The sequence below is a fragment of the Schistocerca gregaria genome, chromosome 6 (assembly GCF_023897955.1).
Source record: "Schistocerca gregaria isolate iqSchGreg1 chromosome 6, iqSchGreg1.2, whole genome shotgun sequence".
NCBI lineage: Eukaryota > Metazoa > Arthropoda > Insecta > Orthoptera > Acrididae > Schistocerca > Schistocerca gregaria.
Window position 1 is genome coordinate 456,370,525 of NC_064925.1, and position 23,218 is coordinate 456,393,742.

The window sequence follows — 23,218 nt, forward strand, 5'->3', positions numbered from 1 at the left end:
GTTTTGATCAGGAAGGGCTCGTATGTTGCATCCATGAGTTTCACCTTAGAGGTATTATCGGTCAATGTTTAATTGATAAGGTTGAGGATTTTTGGATTTAACCCTTGTTCTTCAAGGTTATCAAAAAGAGCTTGTCGGTCAACTGAGTCATGTGCCTCTTTAAAGTCAACAAATGTCCAAATTATTCGGCTTTATATATAGGCACCAAATATATACAATCAAGGCAAGAATGGCCAATGATGTCACCAGTGCAGATGCAAACCAGGCTCGAACTATTACGGGAATCTGCGACATGTCACTAGTAATGAGAATAATAGGAAGGGGAAACTAAACTCGTAGTGTGTGGATAGGTTGAGAATTTGGATCCAGCGGAAGGTGGGCTAGGGTATTCCGTGCAGCTGCGATGACCTCGTGTCCAGATGCCACAGTTGTCAACTCATATGCGTAGTAAGCGGGTGACATGGGCTCCAATCTCGGTCTGGCCCAAATTTTCAACATTACCGATTGATTTAAGTCAATGCGGACTCACAGGTCGCAACTAGTGTCTGTTGTGTCTTAATTCATTACACATATTGTCACGTAGAAGAAGGTGTAATTCCATGAATGATGAACACTAACTTCACTTAACGAAGGGTTGTTCAGCACTTGTACATACAAGAGCGCGGAGCGAACTGCCTCCGGCCAGAATACATACAGTTACATAATATTACAGTACATTGATACCTGAAATTTGTCGATACTTCTAGAATGTAGTGTAATCTAATACAGAAATTAAAATTTTACAGTCAAAGTGAGTGTTGAGCTCACCACCCTCCATAGAACATTCCCGCATCACAACCACCACAGCACAACAGCGACTGCGATACTTGTCGTAGAAGACAGGGTAAGGAAACGCAAATATACGTTTCTAGCATTTGTGGCTTAAGAAAAAGCTTCTGACAATGTTGACTGGGATACTCTCTTTCAAATTCTGAAGGTGGAAGATATAAAATACAGGAAGCGAAAGGCTATTTACGATTTGTACGGAAACCAGATCACAGTTAAAAGAGACGTGCTGCATGAAAGGAAAGGAGTGGTTGAGAAGGGAGTGAGGTAGGGTTTTAGCCTGTCCCCGATATTCTCGAAGCTGTATATTAAGCAATCAGTAAAGGAAACAAATGAAAAATTTGGAGAAGGAATTAAAATCCATAGAGAAGAAACAGAAACAATGAGGTTTGCCGACGACATTCCATCAGAGACAGCAAATTACATTGAAGAGCAGTTGAGCAGAATGGGCGCTGTCTTGAAAGGAGGATATAATATGAACATCGACAAAAGTGAAACGAGAATAATGGAACGTAGTCGAATTAAATGAGGTGAAGCTGAGGGAATTAGACTAGGAAATAAGACACTTCAAGTAGTAAATGAGTTTTGCTATTAGGGGAGCGAAAAAACTGATTATGGTCGAAGTAGAGAGGATATAAAATGTTGACTGGCTATGGTAAGGAAACCGTGTCTGAAGAGGAGAAATTTGTTAACAACGTGTGTAGATTTAAGTGTAAGGAAGTTGTTTCTGAAAATATTGGTGTGGAGTATAGCCATGTATGGAAGTGACACATAGACGATGAACAGTGTAGTCAAGAAGAGAACAGAAACTTTCGAAATACTGTGCTATACAAGAATGCTGAAGATTAGAAGGGTAGATAATATAACTAATAATGAGGTACTGTGTAGAATGGGAGGGGGGGGGGGGGGCGAGAGAGAGAGGAATTCGTGGCACAACTTGATTAGAAGAAGGGATCTGTTGGTAGGACATATTCTGAGACATCGAGGGATCACCAAGTTAGTACTGGAGCGACGTATGGAGGGTAAAAATCGTAGTGGAGGGAGACCAAGAGATGAATACACTAAGTTGATTCAGAACGCAGTGGGTTGCAGTAGTTTCTCGGAGATGAAGAGACTTGTTCAGGATAGATTAGCATGGAGGGCTGCATCAAACCAGTCTCTGGACTGAAGATCACAATATAACATTCACCAATCTAATCATTTCCCCACCAACACTACATAGGTCACTGACAACATCACACATATAAATTAAACACTTCACAGACAGTGTTTAATAGAAAGTATTTTAAATAAAGGCTCAGTTAACACCTGCAAACAGAGACTCATTTTACAAACTGAAAATAACTCCACTACACAAAGACGACTTTGGTGAAGTTATTTTCTGCACTCACATAACAGAACTGGACAGGAAATGATGGGGACACATAGCCAATCTGTAAACTGAAAAGCGACCAGCGCTCGTTGTGGAAAAAGTTGATCTTGCCGGAAGAACACTACAGCTACCGTACAGAGTGACTAAGAACTAATTTACCCCTTATCAGTGTAGGAAAGTGTTCAGAGATTTATGTAGATTCTCGTCATATGTGTTATATTTTAGTGTTATTAGTAACTCACATCTTCATTCCATGTGCTATTAACGCATTTTACGGAAAACGAACATCACCTGGGCATATCTGCGCACTGCATCGCCAGTTATTCGTAAGGGGCGTGTTGGGAAGGGGGTGGGGGGCGGAGTTAATGTAGCATTGTTAAGTACGCTGTAGTTACTTCTTGTGGCACTGCGGCCTAGACAGAGTGGAAAGGAGGGAAGTGCATGAACAGAATCCGTCGAGCTGTCTTCCTTCACGATTCTACAGCTTACATCTCCCCCTTTCCCCCTCTATCCTGATACACCCCTGGAACACAGTTTATCCTTTAATCGACTCTGCTGCACTTAGATATGATATACATATTTAATATTTGTTATTAACCCACTTGACTTAAAAATAAACATTAACTTTATACCATTACAAGAATATTTTAAGCATCTGCGATATTTCCAGGCCCTGCAACGTGGGAACTATTAGCCTCGGAGGAAAAGGAATCTGACCTTTTTCATAGGTTATGTAGTGGTACCTTTTTCACTAGGAGCAGCGGTTTTCGAATTATTCGAGGAAAACATAAAACGTGACCTTCAAATGCCCCCACCCAACCTGCATGCCACTGCTCACATCCCATCAGTCAGAATTTTGTGTGTGTTTTTCGTGACTCCCTAATAGCATTGTGCAAAAATTTGTCACTAGACGATTTTTTCTCCTAATCGACCTTTCTCGCTCTTCGTTGATAGCCTATTAGCGAAATTGTGGAAGATGCGGTGCATGATTGTGAACCTTTTCGCTAGGAGCAAGCGGTTTATTCATGGAAAACATAAAATGTGACCTTGAAATTCCCCCAGACAACCTGCAAGCCAGGGCTCACAGCCGGACGCAGTGGCCAAGCTGTTCTAGGCGCTATAGTCTGGAACCGCGCGACCGCTACACTCCCTGCTAGTCGTATCTGCAAGGGGTCTCTCACACTTGAGCAATGTTCTACTGCGGGTGGTCACACGAGTCATATCCTTACAATCTTCTTTGTAGACTGACTGCAATTACCCGTATTCTACCAATAAACAGAAGTTTTCTGAGTATGGTTTCGCGTCATAATGAAAAAACTTCTGCTGCTGAAGAAAAACCAACGTTTCGGCCACGGTTACAGCAGCCTTCTTCTGCGTCTAATGGTGCGTTCTAGCTTTATATTTTGCTGTTGTTACAGTTGCCATTACGTCATAACTTTAAAAGATAGTTTCATTGGTCAGTTTTACCCACAGACATCATGGTCAGCTTTCAAGTGAAATCACTATTTACGAACGAACCAGTAGAAGAAACTATCTTCATCCTTCAGGAGCCTGTCCCGTCAGACATGTGCGACCTGGTTGAGCTGTGCCTGACTTCAACGTACTTCAAATGGCAAGGAAAATACTACGAGCAGACAGACGGCGTAGCAATGGGGTCTCCCCTATCACCGCTGGCAGCCGACATATTCATGGAAGCCTTTGAAGCAACGGCCTTCAGTTCCGCTCCTTTACGACCACGTTGCTGGTTCAGATACGTGGACGACACGTTCGCTATATGGCCTCATGGTGAAACGGAGCTACCCAAGTTTCACGAATATTTGAACAATATGCACTGGATGATACAGTTCACGCTCGAAGTGGAAAAAATGGTGCAATTCCATTTCTAGAAGGCGAAGTGTACAGGAGAACGGAGGCCACACTGGGGCACAGAGTACATCGCAAGCCTACACATACAGACAGGTATCTGCACGCCCAATCCTACCACCACCCAGCGCAGAAGAACTCTGTCATCCGTTCTTTGGCAATCCGTGCGCAGCGCCTAAGTGATGCTCAAAACATCACACCTGAGCTTAAAAGATTACGCACAACCTTTTTAGCCAATGGCTACAGCCATACGTCGATCCACACAGTCTTTTCGATGAATACAAGTAAGAAAGATAAGCAAAGAAATAGACAAACTGCTGCCAACAGTGTGCTTTACATATGTGCAAAATGTTACTGACAGAATAGGCAAACACCTTAGCCGCGTTGGGGTGCAGCCTGTCTTCTATAGTGGTCGTAGGATCAAGGACGTGTCAGGCTCCACTAAGGACAAGGTGGATGCGTTACACACTGCAGGCGTTTACAAGGTGGAATGAGAATGTGGAGAGGCATACATCGGCGATACTGGTAGGCAAATAGCAACGCGCACTCGGGAACACGAGTGCTGTATTCTTATAGGGTAAAGCAACTAATCCGCAGTGGCAGAACATCAGCAAAACCGCGGAAAAGAAATAAAATTCGGCGAAGACTATGTGTTGGCCAAGCAGCCAGTTATGACGAAACACAAAATCAGAGAGGCCATCGAAATACTTAAACACCCTAATACCATGAACAGGGAGGATGCACTCAGGCTTGCCCCATCTTGGCTGCCAGCAATCGGAGCCCAACAGACCACACTGTCAACACGTGGCACGAGCACCACCGGCGAGTAGCTGCCGCCGCGCGGCCGACGTCCAGCAGTTGGTAAACAGCAGCCAACTTCTCATTCGACGGTGGCCACCAACCATAAGAGCCAATAGACAACAGAGGTTACGTTCTCCCTCCACCGCAATAGCCTATTAAAATAAAGTTCCCGCTCCTTCTTCCTTAACTGACCAATGAACCTTACTACCTTTTAAAATTATGACGTAATGGCATGCGCAGTGAACAATAACAACAACAAAATATAAAGGACACTGCACAGCTAGAACGCACCATTAGACCCAGAAGAAGGCCGCTGCAGTCGTGGCCGAAACGTTGTTTTTTCTCTTGCAGCAGTAGTTTTTACATTATGACGCGGTACCACATCCAGAAAACTTTTATGTCGACTGATCTGCCACCTGATTTACCTAGGACTGACGCTATGTGATCATTTCAGTTCATATAAGTGAAAACTGATCCAACCAGGTATTCGTATTAGTTGACAATACTACGACTGTTCGTTTTGTGAAGCGTGCTATTTTACTTTTCTGAACATTTAAATCAAGTTGCCAATCAAAGTAACATTGAAATGTTATCAAGATCTGCCTGAATATTTGTGAAGCTTTTTTTGAGACAATACTTCATTATACGGGGTGTCTGACAAAAATAATGAAACTGACAACTCTGCGAGACATCTGGCGACGCTGTGTTGTTCTACATTTGTAGACTGGTGTTCTCATCCCTTCCAGATGCTCAGTCCGAGTTTCAGCTCATTACAGCCATCATGTGATTTTTTAGAGCGCCATCAGCGACGACGTGTTTTTTTTCTGTTTGGTACGAAAATGGAACAGCGGTCTTAAGAGCAACGCTAGGCTAATAACTTTTTTGTTAAGCCTGGGGAATCGGCGAGTGAGATTTTTGAAAAGTTGATACAGGCCTGTGAGGAACATTCCTTACCAAGAATACAAGCTTCTCGCTGCTGCAAACCAATTTTTGGAAAGCCGAGAACACGTTGATGATGAGCCTCGCTCAGGAAGAGCAAGTCAAAGACCAAAACAGAACTGACTTGCTTTTTTGATAGTAGGGCTTTCGTACTTAAGGAATTTTTGCCTCCTGGGTAAAATGCCCACAAAGTATCTTACAAATATGTCCTTGAATGTCTCAGGATAAGGTTGAAATGAGTGAGATCGACATTGCAAACAAGTGGATGCTGCAACATGTCAACGCCCCATGTCACGTGGCCATTTCCATCACGGAAATTTTGACCACACAGGTCATTCCTGTTCTACCACAGTCCCCTGTAGCCCTACACCTGATATGAGACCTTGAGAAACTGAGCCGGCCGGAGTGGGCGAGCGGTTCCAGGCGTTACAGTTTGCAACCGCGCGACCGCGACGGTAGCAGGTTCAAATCCTGCCTCGGGCATGAATGCGTGTGATGTCCTTAGGTTAGTTAGGTTTAAGTAGTCCTAAGCTCTATGGGACTGATGAGCTCAGAAGTCAAGTCCCCTAGTGCTCAGAGCCATTTGAATAATTTTGAACCCGAAATTGAAAAATATCGTAAAAGGATGTCATTTTGGGGCTCTGTTGAACATTCAGGAGAATGCGGCCACTATGTTAAATGTCCTACCAGCTGAAGTCTTTCGGCATTGCTACCGAGACTGGGAACAGAGACTCAACCGGTGCCTATGGAAACTACTTTGAAGTGAACGATACTGCTGTTTGACAAAAATTAAGACTGTGGTAGATAAAAAGTAAGTCTCATTAATGTTTACTCACAACTAGTAGATAACTGATTCATCTGCCAAAAGTCTGATTTTAGTATTAATATTGTATGTAATGTCATTATCGTATGAGATGAACAACAAGTGTCCCAGCACACTTACATGCTACATTCTATCGTTAATTCTACATCTTACGTTAACTCTGCTTCCTAGTAAACGCGCAGTGTCCTTTCTATTTAGGAATTTCCACAACCCATAAGGTAGCACCTTAAATTATAAGATAGTTGAAAGTAATGTCACGTCACTGCTGACTCCTGCCAGAGCAGGCAACGAAATGTGATTCAGAATTGAGTGCAGGTTCAGTTAAAACTGCATTAACCCATCAGAAGGCATCGGTCACAACCCAGAGAAAAAAATCGGCATCTTTTGATTCTGATGTTGGAACCAGTCACCGCTTTAGTTAGAGCTTCGTGCCAACATTCACATCGAGCGATCGCTACCTGTGTATCGTAGGAGAGGTAACAGGTTTGGCATCCGGTGCTGTGGTGTGACCTGCAGCCTCATGCTGCGTTTAGTGTCCCACCGACAACGGTAGCCAGTCGCCGTCAGCAGAGGCGAAAGCAAAACAAAGACTGCAATTTATAGGCAGAGCAGATAGAAACTGTAATAGGTTTACTAAAGAGACTGTTTACACTACACTTGTCCGCCTGAAGTACTGCTGTGAGGTGTGGGATCAGCATCAGATTGGATTGACGCAGGAGATCGGAAAAGTGCCAGATAGGGTAACTTGTTTTGTATTATCACGAAATAAGGGAAAGGGTGTCACGTCTAAGATACACGAATTGGGGTGACTGTCTTTAAAACAAAGGCGTTTTTCGCTTCAGCAATACCTTCTCATGTAACTTCAATTACAATCTTCCTCCTCAGAGAGTGAAAGCATTGTTATTGACCACCTACACAGGGAGAAATAATAACCGTCATAATAAAATTAGAGAGATAAGAGCTGTCACGGGCGATTTGAGTATTCGTTTCTCCTGCGCGCTGCTCAAGGGTGGAACTGTAGAGAAGTAGCTTAACCGTGGTCTGATGAATTCTCTACCAGGTATCTCATTGTGGATTGCAGAGTACTCATATAATTGTAGATACGGATGTAGAATAGCATCGGCCGTCAGCTTTCTCAGAGTGTATTTGATACCGTCTGTCAGTTATTGGCCGTATCACGGAGGTTAGAATCTATTCAAATCTGCCTCGAAAAGAACGCTACGAATACTGACCATTTTTTCCTCAGTTACTGTAATAACAAGACAAGTTTTACGAACCTATGAGATGAAGAGAGATACGATCTATTACACACTGGAGATGATTCGTGGTGACATCGAAGAAACAGGATTAGAGACACTCGGCAAATCTTCAAATAAATTCAGCAGAACGGATATATGTAATTTAACCTTCAGAGTCTGTCATTCATTATACATGAGAAACGCAGACACAAATTTTAAAATAAGTCACCTAAGGCATTGAAAAGTGTAATCACATACATCGTATTTGCAAATCACTTAACATAACACAATCATGACGCTGTTGGCTTGATGTTAGTAATCAGTAGTAATAATTCGTAGACAGTTATGACATACATACTACAACCCAAAAACGATGCAGTATAGAAAGTTATATGCCCCCACACCTAACTGTTTATTGATTTGTGCTTCTTTATAACCTATTGTAGGCTGGAAACTCAGGCTTTGGACATTCGTTACTTGTCAGTTTTGGGTGACTTACTCCGAAAGCACATGCGCCGGTAACTAAAGTTCTGAGCCAACTACGCACACCATATCTATTCACTGACACCATTGTATAGTTCATTCCCTTTGAAATGTTATAATACTAATTAAGAGGGTGCAATATGTGAATACTTTTGTACGACACAGATAATTTACATCACTTTAAATTCAAGGATCACGTCACTACTACTTCTGATCGTACTCGCAGAACTACAGTCATTCACTTATCATGAGCATCTACGAGTTTACCACTGTCTATTCCTTACCGCTGGACCACCTTTTAACCATATAAGAATTCCCCCAATATTAATTTAATCATGGGCTTCAAAATTGTTATTTTAACCACGATCGTTTTTCTGACACACATATGCGTGCTCCTCGTGATATGTCGTGACGCCATTGACATTCTCCTTAGCGCCAATCGATTTCGAAGTGCCAATCGGTCCCTTATAGAACCGTGATACATCCACGTCGGCGATGACGCTACATTGTAACAAAGAAGCGTAGGCGCTGATTCGATCAGTCAAGTAACAGGATGGATATCAGTTCAAGAATGGTTCAAATGGCTCCGAGCACTATGGGACGTAACTCCTTAGGTCATCAGTCCCCTAGAACGTAGAACTACTTAAACCTAACTAACCTAAGAACATCACACACATTCATGCATCGATATCAGTGCCGATACAAAGTTGAAACAACGAATTGTTTGATGTCATAATCTCGACCTAAAATTCTCGATACAGAATTTGATTGTTTTGCAAATGACATTCTGCGTTAAGTACAGACTTGAGGCTGCAATGGCTAAGCAGCCACAGAACATGCAGAATATGGTACAAGATATTTTAAACGAATTATTAAATTTTTTAGTTGTTAAATTGTAGCTTACAATATATCAGCTATTTAATACCATAAATTCCCATAGATACCCCTGTTATTGTGTTTCTTCTCATTTACTTTTATTTTACAAGTCTAGTACCGTAGGACCAAATTGAGGAGCCTATATTCAAGGTCATGGAATTTGTCAGTACATGAAATTACAACATAAAAGCAATAACAGAAAAAATAAAATGTTTATGGACCAAAAAAAGACAAGCCATCAATTTATGTAAACGCAATCAACAATATAACACAGGAATCAACTTAATTTTTCAGAATAGAAGGAGTGATTCATGAGGAAACTCTTCAGTTGGGATTTGGAAGCGCGTGGATTACTACAAAGATTTTTGAATTCAAGTAGTAGCTTACTGAAAATGGATGCAATAGTATACCGCATGCCTTTCTGCACAGGAGTCAGGAAAGCACGATCGAAATGCAGATTGGATTTCTTCCCAGTATTATCAGAGTGAAATTCTTGGGAATAAGCTTACACTGTTAACAGGAAACCACAGTGAAGAATATACACTCCTGGAAATGGAAAAAAGAACACATTGACACCGGTGTGTCAGACCCACCATACTTGCTCCGGACACTGCGAGAGGGCTGTACAAGCAATGATCATACGCACGGCACAGCGGACACACCAGGAACCGCGGTGTTGGCCGTCGAATGGCGCTAGCTGCGCAGCATTTGTGCACCGCCGCCGTCAGTGTCAGCCAGTTTGCCGTGGCACACGGAGCTCCATCGCAGTCTTTAAACCTGGTAGCATGCCGCGACAGCGTGGACGTGAACCGTATGTGCAGTTGACAGACTTTGAGCGAAGGTGTATAGTGGGCATGCGGGAGGCCGGGTGGACGTACCGCCGAATTGCTCAAGACGTGGGGCGTGTGGTCTCCACAGTACATCGATGTTGTCGCCAGTGGTCGGCGGAAGGTGCACGTGCCCGTCCACCTGGGACCGGACCGCAGCGACGCACAGATGCACGCCAAGACCGTAGGATCCTACGCAGTGCCGTAGGGGACCGCACCGCCACTTCCCAGCAAATTAGGGACACTGTTGCTCCTGGGGTATCGGCGAGGACCATTCGCAACCGTCTCCATGAAGCTGGGCTACGGTCCCGCACACCGTTAGGCCGTCTTCCGCTCACGCCCCAACATCGTGCAGCCCGCCTCCAGTGGTGTCGCGACAGGCGTGAATGGAGGGACGAATGGAGACGTGTCGTCTTCAGCGATGAGAGTCGCTTCTGCCTTGGTGCCAATGATGGTCGTATGCGTGTTTGGCGCCGTGCAGGTGAGCGCCACAATCAGGACTGCGTACGACCGAGGCACACAGGGCCAACACCCGGCATCATGGTGTGGGGAACGATCTCCTACACTGGCCGTACACCTCTGGTGATCGTCGAGGGGACACTGAATAGTGCACGGTACATCCAAACCGTCATCGAACCCATCGTTCTACCATTCCCAGACCGGCAAGAGTACTTGCTGTTCAAACAGGACAATGCACGTCCGCATGTATCCCGTGCCACCCAACGTGCTCTAGAAGGTGTAAGTCAACTACCCTGGCCAGCAAGATCTCCGGATCTGTCCCCCACTGAGCATGTTTGGGACTGGATGAAGCGTCGTCTCACGCGGTCTGCACGTCCAGCACGAACGCTGGTCCAACTGAGGCGCCAGGTGGAAATGGCATGGCAAGCCGTTCCACAGGACTACATCCAGCATCTCTACGATCGTCTCCATGGGAGAATAGCAGCCTGCATTGCTGCGAAAGGTGGATGTACACTGTACTAGTGCCGACATTGTGCATGCTCTGTTGCCTGTGTCTATGTGCCTGTGGTTCTGTCAGTGTGATCATGTGATGTATCTGACCCCAGGAATGTGTCAATAAAGTTTCCCCTTCCTGGGACAATGAATTCACTGTGTTCTTATTTCAATTTCCAGAAGTGTATATATATAGGCCGATGTCAGAATTGCCAGACTACTGAACAGGAGACAACAAGAGGTTCGCGAACCTACAGCACTTATTGCCCGAACTGCCCGTTTCTGAGCCAAAAATATCCTTTGAAAATGGGAAGAGTACCACGAAATATAATACCATACGACATAATCGCATGAAAATAAGCAAAGTAGACTCCTTTTCGTAATCAGCTATCACTTGCTCAAGATACCGTTCGAATGGTAGAAATGGTAGCATTAAGTCTTTGAACAAGATCCTGAACGTGGGCTTTCCACGACAGTTTACTGTCCATCAGAACATCTAGAAATTGGAACTGTTCGGTTTCACTAATCATATGCCCATACTGCGAAATTAAAGTGTCGGATTTCGTTGAATTGTTGTTAGAAACTGTAAAAACTGAGTCTTACGTACTGTGATTTTCTGTTAGTTTATTTTCTACAAGCCATGAACTTAAACAGTGCCAGTGTTGCACACGAAGTCCTTCACTACGAAGATAGTGTCATCAGAAAACAGAAATATCATCAGATCAACTGTATAACTAGTAGGCATGTCATTTATATAAATAAGGAACAGGAGGGGCCCCAGGACCGATCCCTGTGGCACCCCCCTCCACCCCGTCTTTTCACCGTGTCCCACTCAGACCGCCCATCCGCCCATCATAGCTATTCTCAACACTGTGGTATACTCATGATGCCACACAGTCTCCTACTTTCTTGTACTATACCTATAAATTTCTCACAACCACGTTTTATGCGTGGGGATGTCTGCCGATCCGATTCTACAGTATAAAACAGACAACTGAGACCGTGCACGTACTGCGGTCCTAATCTTAACAGACCGGGCACCTTTGACCGATGTCCGCCACCGGCGGAATCCCCGCTTCTGGTGCCACCGCGACATCAACCTGAGACTTAGCTGCAGCAGCGGAGACTCTTGACGAGCTGAGAGGCCAGCAGTGCGTGCCGCCGCCGGCAGTGGTGGCGGGGGTCGAACACCGGACACCCGCAGCCAAGGCCGCCTCCTGAAACAGAAGGCGGCGCGCAGCGTGACGCACCTCTCGTCCTCCGTCCTCGCACAACCTGCCACGCCCCGACATCTCAGCCGCGCCGAGCCAAGAACCGCTTCTAATCGTGACGGGCTCCGGATTTCCTTCTGCACTGTACTACACTGTAGGTGGCGTCCTGTTACAGCGGAAAGGGTTCCTCTACTTGTAGCTATACGAATGCTTAGATTCTTTGCCACACAGCCGAACACGTGTTTGTGAGGCAAGGCAATATCTGATCAAAAACATCTGGACTCACAATAGTGATTCGGGAGGGGTTCAAGCCCACTTCCGGCCATTCTGATTTAGGTTTTCCGTGATCAGGTAAAGCTCAAAACTGATCACTTTACGTGTATGGTAACAAGTGTTCTAACATTCTGCGTGGTGTCTGTTTGTTCTAAATCGCGTCCCCCTACCACTTTCGCGCAACGATTCTCTGAGCGTGCTTCTTAGGGAATTGACTAGTTTGAACGTGGGACCTGTTGCTGGTAAGGAGACGCCAGACCACACATGACATGTAGAGTTCAGAAGAGTTCAGTGAGACTAGCAGTGATATAATCAAATACTTAACGATTTCAGCGTCAGCTCCACTGCACTCCCTGTAAGAAAATCTTACTACTAACTAAATTTAGTGGAAGGGGTTCAAGGCTTTCCTATTTTTAGTTAGCTGGAAAAATAACGTTGAGAAAGTAGTTAAGTTTACCATTTGAATTTTTATTCTACTCACAAAACATTGTTTATAAATTGCACTATTGATAAAAGGAAATATTTTAATACGGGATGATAAAAACCAGCTGTGTTCAACAAAAATGTGAACCAATATTCCCTGAATTGGTTTCCAAGTTCTATAATGGATCGAAGGGTGACCTATGACATATCACATCTATAATGTAGGTTTAAATTAAGTTTCATAAAAGAGAAAACTATCAAAATGGTCTACAGTGACCCTCAATTATCTTTAATTACTTATTTAACTTGTCGTAAATTACAGTGGCTGATGTGGCTTCTCAAAAATTATATAACAGAAAAATCATGGCGTTTTAGATTTTAACTTCTAGTAGCAAATGTGAATACCTCGAAGTTTAATTGACGATCGACACTAGTATTACGCAAAACAGGGATGTAACAGATAAGACTTCTGCAGTTTTGAGTGAAGTCTTATAACTCTTATGCGGCATCACATGCGTTCATTACCTTGTCGTTGGTTAGGCAGCGTCAGGGGGCGGTGGGCACCACAGCTCCACACACCTCGCCGTCTCGGAAGCAACTCTTTCTAACTTCTCCTTACTACAATTTACGGAAGTTGGTTTTAGAAAAGCTATCTGGCTGTATTTTCGACTGCCAATCAGGGTCTCAATGTTAACCTTAATCTCCGCCTACAAAACGTCTGTCTATCCATTGAGAAACGTTTTACTTTTCGTTGTGGGGCAATGTTTTTAATGTTTGCAACGTAGCAGAGACGCATATAGTTATCATGGGTTGGGGGTGGTCTTGGCGGTCGGCTGGAGCATGGGTGTCCGTCCCTTATCGTAGGGCCTCCTAGCCTACACGATTCTGCTCTCGGCTTCTGTTCTCGTTTCTCCCCTCAGAACTGCGTCTGTTTCACAGTGGGAATGTATGACATGCATTCAGGCGTTCTTGTATTAGTCTGTGGTATTCCATTTGCTCACTCGTTGATCGTATTAATTTGGTTAATTTAATGTCGGGATTTATTCGGAACTATGTGACAAACTGTCGCATTTGCTATCACGTCAGGGTTTTCATGGAAGGTCTTGGATTTGCTTGACACCTTCCAGCGTTCACCTAGAAAGCCACACGACAGGTATCTAACCACCCAGATCATTCACAAATATAATTCTTAGAAGCTAATATTGGTCTCACAAACCACATTACGCACCTTAATCTCACTTGCTATCTGCTTTGCTCGCCGAGTTGCTGAGCCGTGGCGAGCTGGTGCCAGTGTTATTTTGTTGATGTATCGTTGAGATCGATTGTGGTTGAGCTAAGCTATCTTTGCTTTTCGCGTGTCTCATCTTCTAGGTCGGCGGGCGAAGCGATTGGGTTGTTAGCCTTCGAAGGGTAACCCTTGAGATCTCATGACATTCGCTGGGAGACGAGTGTCAACGGTTGCCGAACGAGAGTGATAACGGTTATATGTTGTGGTGTGAAGTTGTTCGGGCGTTTGGGCCACATGGGCAGCTTGAAGTTCTGTGACATCGCTGGGAACACAATTTCAAGTAAAGTGGTAAATCTGTGGAACCCGCTCCTTCGTATTGTGTACATGACATGAAGTAAGCGCTCGTGATAGTGTTTTGTTGACCGACGCAGTCAGAGGCATTTAAATTTTATTATTATGGTGAGACTTTAATAGTCGAACTTTAAGGTGGTGTGGAAGAGTTCAGTTAGCCTAGTTAAATGATGGCCGTAATTTCACAGTTTTTTCAGAAGTTTTACTACTGCTCTGTGTTCCTTGTAATCAAATGATTTTATGTTGGCGTTTTCAAAGCCGCACTCTATTAATACAGTTGTCCATGTGCAAAATGCTTAAGGTCAAAGTGGCGAATTTGTCAGTAGTGTAAGGTGTTCCTTTACACGCTTACGCATATATCGAGTCAAAGGTCCTGCCGAGTATTTCTGTGTTTCACAGTTATTGGACTGTCTTTGTGATTCGAGCAAAAACCTTTGATTGTGCGAGCGCCTTGGCGGGGAGTGAAATGTCATCCGAGGTCTAGGCCCGACAGTATTTAAGAACACGCCCATTACCGGGAGTTGTTCAGATAGCGCTTTCCAAATTTTAGTATTTATCTTCTTTCCTCCAAGGCGGGTTAATCTGGTAGATATATATAAATATAAAACTTCCTGGCAGATTAAAACAGTGTGCCCGACCGAGACTCGAACCCGGTACCTGGCGTGAGTCGTGCTTCGGTAGCTCAGATGGTAGAGCACTTTCCCGCGAAAGGTAAAGGTCCCGAGTTCGAGTCTCGGTCGGCCACACAGTTTTAATCTGCCAGGAAGTTTCATATCAGCGCACACTCCGCTGCAGAATGAAAATCTCATTCTATATAAATATATATTGTATGTAACCTGCTCTTATGCGAACCTATTTCCTTAAATGTTAGCGACTGGCAACTGGCTAAACTTCAAATTGCATAGTATCTGCTGAGTTCATTGTGCAGCTCTTTCTAGTAGTCATTTATTAACGCGTCTGAACACGTGAACATTCATTTTTAAAGATCAGTATTTCTGCTGTAGTTTTTTTTTATGTAAGTGGTTCTATGATGTTATGTAATTGGATCTTAGCTTGGAACTAGTGTTGCAGTGTCATTAAGTCACCCTTCATTGGTAACTGTTTTCATTATATATATTTTGAGAGGAAACATGTATGGAAGTTTGAATTTCTGAAGTTTGTCAGTAATTCTGTTTTTTTAATAAGGGACAATAAAGCGAGAGTTATAAGTACCCGTTAACGCTAAGTTTGTAATTGACCTTTTAACAATGCTTCTTTAACTGATTGAAATAGTAAGTTTATAAGGGTATTTTAGTCAAGAATGTTAAGTATGGCCAGTTTAATTCAGTAACTGGTTTTAAGGAGTTAATTAAGTGGCTATATGAATTACTGATAATTGCTATGCTCAACGTTTCTATAAATGCCTGGCACATTCAGTTTTTTATAACTTTCTCTTAAGGGACTGTTTATTTGAGTGCTGAGTACGTTGTGTTTCTAACTGTATTTGCAAAGATTTATCTAGTGGCTCGTCCACAATTTGTAATTTTCAAATTCCTTGAAAGGCCTAATATCAATAAACTGTCTTAATTTTAAATTGTGACTACCAACCATGATTAGATTCCGCTTCCTCTTTTATGCTATCTAAGATATGGTGGGTAGGTTTGGTACGAATGGGGATCCATGTACCAGTTGCAATTTTCTATGCTGAAGATTAGATGGGTAGATCACGTAACTAATGAGGAGGTATTGAATAGGATTGGGGAGAAGAGAAGTTTGTGGAACAACTTGACTAGAAGAAGGGATCGGTTGGTAGGACATGTTTTGAGGCATCAAGGGATCACAAATTTAGCATTGGAGGGCAGCGTGGAGGGTAAAAATCGTAGAGGGAGACCAAGAGATGAATACACTAAGCAGATTCAGAAGGATGTAGGTTGCAGTAGGTACTGGGAGATGAAGCAGCTTGCACAGGATAGAGTAGCATGGAGAGCTGCATCAAACCAGTCTCAGAACTGAAGACAACAACAACAACATGCGAATTGAAGTCCATTCAGTTGTACGGATTGGACCCTCTACTAACAACTGCACTGCTAGGCGCGGTACGTTGGGACTGACGTGAGTAGCACAAGTCTCTTCGCTGGACTACGCAGAAGACACGCGAACTTATTAGGTTGCATGTCACCACTCAAATACGCATAAAAAATTATTTTTACTTTAAACTTTGACTGTGAGTCGACAGATTATTACAGAAAAGTTTTCCCTTGGGATTATATTCGTTAGTATTAACAAATACCTTGCCTGACGAGAAAAGTGAAGCACCCACGAGACGTGGTCAGATGTTAGTTTAGCTTCCTACAGAAACACACTATTTATCGACGGGTATGTAAATGATTGGAGTTGGCAGGTAGAATGGCGAAGACGGTGCATTAGTGTTGTTCATGTTTAGAGCTGTTATCGGGCGGGGTAGGGTATTTAAAGGGAATGAAGAGCGTCAGATGTAGAGTGACCACTGAAGGACACGGAAATATTACGTACTCGTATGAGAAAGCATTATCAGCACTTGACCGAGTTTGAAAGAGCCCCCATTGTAGGTCTCTATTTTGCTGGCAGGTCAAAAGGTGGGGACTAGGATCTGTGGAGCATCTGGATGTGACAGTGTTCGGATGTTGGACTGCATGGCAACATGAGGGCAGGCATGGACGTACTAAAGATCCCAGTCGACAACATCTGACAAATATAATGAAGAGCCGCAATTACGTGCACCAAACACATAATAGCCGCTTCACATTTTCACCTACGATCTGAGAACGAGGAATGGAGTTACTGCATCATTCTGTGCCATCCCTTACCATTGACTGGAGAGTAGCAGCAGTCAGACTATGCAATTACCGTCCCTTTGAGGCGTGGTGCGTTATATCGCTCCTGTCCGGAGCCCGTGTATCGGGAGAATGACTCATGCGTTCACCGTGACAGATAGTCTGAAGGGGGTTCAGTCGATTACTTAGTTCTAACTTTCATTTGCTAGAAGACAGTATCTGACGCCGAGAATACTGTTTTTCTATTGACCCTAAAGAAAACTGAACAGTCAGAACGGAATACTCTTCGCGCATCTTTTCTCGTGAAGACAGAGAATGCTTGCAGCAGTCTAAAGTAGTCGGAGCCCAGCCTCTGAATGGTACGATCGTGTGTAGTACGAGCTCCGCAAGAAGTTATAATTTGCCGGTTTTAGTTGTCCTAGCTACATTCCTTAAAAGTGCTTTAAAGTGAAGGCATATTTATTTTAGTGAGTTTTCTCCGTGCTTGATAGCTGTTTAGATTTCGGGAAATACGTTACAATAAAATTACTAATGTGAATGAAAGGGTTTGTGCATGACTTTGTTAGGAATGGCACGGGCTTGGCTGTGTGTGCTTGCTGTGTGTGAGTTAACGAGCACTGAACTCTCATTTAAATGTGTGGCCGAAAGAGTCAGCCTACAGGAATTGTGAAACGATACCTGTCGTCCAGGACCGTGTGCCACAAAGAGCGCAGATTCACCACAAATTGGGAAACTCAAAGGCGTCTGCTGTCTATTGAGGCCTAAGCGCTGTAGTGTGCGAGTGAAACAGACTAGAGCCTACGTCACAAGGAAAGCAAGTACAAGTCTTTTGTGGCCAAGAAGGCGTAGCAGTGTTAAATATGGTGAATCGGCCATAAAGGGAAACATTTGTTGCCGTCGTCGTTGTTGTTGTTGTTGTGGTCTTCAGTCCAGAGACTGGTTTGATGCAGCTCTCCATACTACTTTTATCCTGTGCAAGCTTCTTCATCTCCCAGTACCGACTGTAACCTACATCCTTCTGAATCTGTTTACTGTATTCATCTCTTTGACTCCCTCAACGATTTTTACCCTCCGCGCTGCCGTCAAATACTAAATTGATGCCTCAGAATATGTCCTACCAATTGATCCCTTCTTCTAGTCAAGTTGTGTCACAAATTTCTCTTCTCCCCAATTCTATTCAATACCTCCTCATTAGTTATGAGATCTACCCATCTAATCTTCAGCATCTTTCTGTAGCACCACATTTCGAAGTGAAACATTTATGAAAACTATTTAATTCTGTAGAAATGCAGGGAATTAAGCCACAGTAATTTCAATCTGCCATCCTCCATAAATTTTCATGATGATCCCAATAAAACAAGAATATTGATCATACCTACAATAGTTTAGAATTTAGTGCTAAAGTGAAATTAACAGGTTTAGTAACAAAGACTGCTGAAATCTGAACGCTTTGGTCGATCTTAAGGATCGACATTTCATATAGAAGCGCATCATCAAAATGAGAAACGTTGTAAATATCAACTCTGTAACTTTATTTGTTTAAAAGATATAGTAAATTTAAATTATCAGTATTCACAGTTAAGCATCAGATCATCATTTCCTCTACACAAACCACATTGAACGATGACAGCATGACACACTTTACTGAATCATTACGTAACGGAATATTTGTTGAAACGTTACTTGCATAATAGTTACCTTTGTTCTTTATTTATTTATCAGAGAGCACATTGGTGCAAGGCTACTGGCCATGGCATTCAAAGCTAAGAAGGAAATTGTACTGGTTTTATGTAAAACAATTTAACGTTTATTATGTAATGGATATTATTGTTACTTTATTTAGAACATGAAAGCGGTTAAGATTTGATTATTTAAATATGTTAAAATGTAGAATAATGTAGAACAGGCTGTAGCCAATGAGATGGACGGCTTCAGGAAAGGGAACTGCCCTAGTCAGTAGAGCGAGGATATTCGGTGCGCGTGAAACACGACCGGGGACGGGCAAAGCGGAAAGAGCTGCTCGAGACACCAAAGGAGACAATTTGGCTGGAGACACCAAAGTGGGCAGGTCTGGTCACGACACCAAACGAACAGTGCTGATGGAGATGTGAAAGAGGACGGTCGGTGTTTAGGTAGCTAGGGCGTGAAACGACGTTGTGTGTTATCACGGGATTTAGTCTCTGAGCAGTAAGCAGCCGCGAATTACGGTGGATTAGTAGTGTCAGTGTAGAAGAAATACTAGCGTCTATAAATGACGACGTTTGTGAGGCTATAATTGAGAGGCAGGAAAATGTTGACCAAAACGGCGGTCAGCCAACTAATTATGAAGAAAAGGAAGAGAGGGTGGAAAGGAAGAATAGCGAAACGCTGAAAAACATTATGAGGTGATATTCGTGGACAGAATATTTAGTATGGGGAAGAAAAGTGACGAGGGTAATTTTGCAAATATCTGTGTGATTTCTGGAAACAGGGAAGATTTCTCTAGAAAGGAGGTTATGAACGATTTGTTGGAGGAGGATTCTGACACTAGCAACGAAATGAAGGTGTTGAGTCATCCAGTAATTAGTCTGCAAGTCTGTAACGAAGAAGTACAGTGTTTAGGAGATAGTAACGATGATTTATGTGTTGTGGGTAAAAGTTGGTTAGAATCGTTGCCAAATAGCACTGAACTTGCAATAGTGCCAGTAATGGAGGTGCAGATAACTGTAGCTACAGGAAAGGTTAAAAAAACTGTTAAACGTGAAGTTCTTTTTCAAGTGAAAATAAATGGTGTGCAAGTACTCCATAACTACCTTATAATCCCTTATCTATGAATAAAAGTGCCAATTGGCATATATTTCAGTAATCAGTACAAAGGTAAATTAAATTTTAATGAAAATGTATAATTTTTGAAATAAATTGGAAAGATGCAGTTGTACCATTTCTTTCAAAAAATAATTTGATCAAAGAATGAGTAACCCGTATACGAATTTGGTATTGAAGAAGGATGGAAGATTTAGAGTGCTACAGTGAGTATGGCAATGATGTGAAGGTAGACCCTGAGGAAATGAATGTGCTACAAGGAACAATATGTATGGTGATCATGAAAAGGCGTGATGTAATGATGAAAAGGGATGTATAGTAGCCACATAATTAAACAAAGTTTCACAAATATGACGAAAAATATACCTGAATAAAGCTCAATAACATTTATTATGAAAGGAATATAAATAAAATAAAATGTCTGTAAATAATTGCTTTGTTTGAAATGTGTTTTTCACCATTAAATTTTCTCCAGTTGAGTTAAAGTAAAAAAAAATTGAGTTTTGATATCAATGGCAACCAGATTTTTTTTTAAAAAAACTCATTAAGTCTTCTAAGGGAAATAAATTTTTAAAAATATTTTTAGTATATTTGATCTTCCTGATTAAATTTAAAAAAGCAATACTCTGTTAATTTACTACTTTCATTTGACATCAAGTTAAACGAAATATAAAATTTGGAAATAATTTCTTGTAATAATAAGTGAATGTGTATGAGGAGGTATGTAAAGAAAGTAGTCTTAGACGGAAGTGTGGTTTCAGGAAGACCGTTGCGTGTAAACCCTGTAAGGACAGATATGTGGAGAATGGAGGAATGTTATGGACGCTACAATGCATAGATGCCATAATAAAAAACCAGGGAAATGTAGGTGACGAAAAGACTATAGGATGGGCTGGTGCAAAGGTAGGATAAAGTACCATTATGAAATCTAAGGACACAATTCGCAGTGTCTTTAAATAAAAAATCGAAAAGAGTAACTACAAACGACTTTCATGAAACATGAATTTAAAAATGTTGAAAAGCATGAAGTGCAGACGGTGTTCAGGAAGAATCGCACAGCAGAACTACCCCATATGACCTCGATGGCGAGTATGCATGCGATCTGGGGAGTGATCCCATTCTGCCAGTGTTCTGGAGAATCACAGCGATGTTAGCCCCGGCATCAAGTTGTGGTGAGCCATCGGGTACGATTTCGGGTCACGGCTGGTAAAGATTGTCCGGAATCACTCAGATGGTACAACAGTGTGTCACAGACTTCTTGCGTGCTCTAGTGTTACCTCTCAAGCCACAATATCATGGTGGAATTTTTCAACAGGGCCACGCTCGTCCACACACGGAAGTGTTTCCTTGAGTTTGTAACACAATTATCGATAGTATGTATAATGACCTTACATAACTTCTTTGTATTTTTTTACTTAGTGTGACTTCTGTATATCCATGCTTTTAGGCGTAACATCAAAGTAAATATTTTATTCATTATTTATGATAATTATGTAATTGTAGTTAATCCAAGAATGTAATTACAAAAGCAATGAGCTGTGAAAGAACGTAAAAACCTAAAAATGTAATTGTAATAATGGTTGATGCATTGGAAAGTAGGTTGGTAATAATGTAGAACTTGGAAGGAGTAGGTGGGAGTAGGAAAGGTGGACATGAGTGGTCGAACGGCAGGGCTCCTGTGTGGCATGAGTCAGTCGGTTTGCTGGCAGGCAATGAGTGCTCATCGTATAAACTGAAAGCGGCGAGAGGAAATGCAAGGTTATACAATATAGCCTCCGATGAGGAAGTCATGCGGCGTTTTACTGAAGGCATACATTGGTATGAACATCCGACGATAAGAAGAAAATTTTCAGAGCTCATCAGATAGGAAGAGCCATGGATACTTTTGTCGCCCTTTTTTGAATAGCACAGGCCAGATATGCTGCCACCACCTTCATCTCACATGAATCAACGAGTAGGCTACAATTGCAGGAACCAGTTATAAGGTTTAGTTTTCATTAATTATTTTGTGTTGTGTAAACTTTTCATTGAACCACCTTATTTGATCCTTAGTCATTTACCTAGGCAGCGTGCTATCCAAAGTGCTACGATGAATTCGAGTATCCTGGTTTACTGAAATAAAAAAGCGACTATTTTTCTTAACAAAAATTAACAAACTTTGTGGAGTCGTAGGCTACATAATTATTTAATGATTATAAGTTCTGAAATATTCCACGTTCTTTTCAAGAATGGAAACTTAAAGCATTCGGTTCATAGATTCTTTTAATCTAAATGATAGTGCTTTCAATTTCATGTGTAATGTAGTTAATAGTTTTCCCCATTTTATGTTGAGACCAAAACGTTCAGTCACGGTCTGAATCTACCAATAAATTACTGTCTGGGTCCCCATGCTGGTTGTTGAGCCAAACTTAAAAGTCATATTACAGTAGCAGCAATCAAAAATACGCAACTGGTTTTAATTATTCAAACTGTACTAGATACAGGTGCCACATATTCCATTTGAAATAAATAATATGAGGCAATGAATATTACTTGAGGTTGCAAATAATAATCAGTACAAAAGATACTATTACTTCATAACCATTTCAATAGTAGTAATTCTCTGTAATCAATGTGACAAAAGAACCTTTTGTCCATGTCAATATTGCTCCACCATTAGTAATAATTTGCCTATAATTAAGATCGTCTTCCTACTGTACTGTACAGACAGTAAGTGTTATTGAGAGCGAGTTGTTGTATAAGCACATTAATACTTCTCCGTTAGAGTTCAGCTCAATTCACTGCAACATTACTTGCTAAATTGTGATACAGTCCTAGGCACAAAACGTCTTCCGAGATTGTCCTAAATGCATTCTCCGAAAATTATTTAGAGCAGTTAGTCCACGAACCCACGCGAATTGTAAATGGTTGCGAAAACACACTTGACCTCTTGGCCACAAACAATCCAGAGCTGATAGAGAGCATCATGACTGATACAGGGATTAGTGATCACAAGGTCATTGTAGCTAGGCTCAATACCATTTCTTCCAAATCCATCAGAAACAAACGCAAAATAATTTTATTTAAAAAAGCGGATAAAGTACCACTAGAAGCCTTCCTAAAAGACAATTTCCATTCCTTCCGAACTGACTATGCGAATG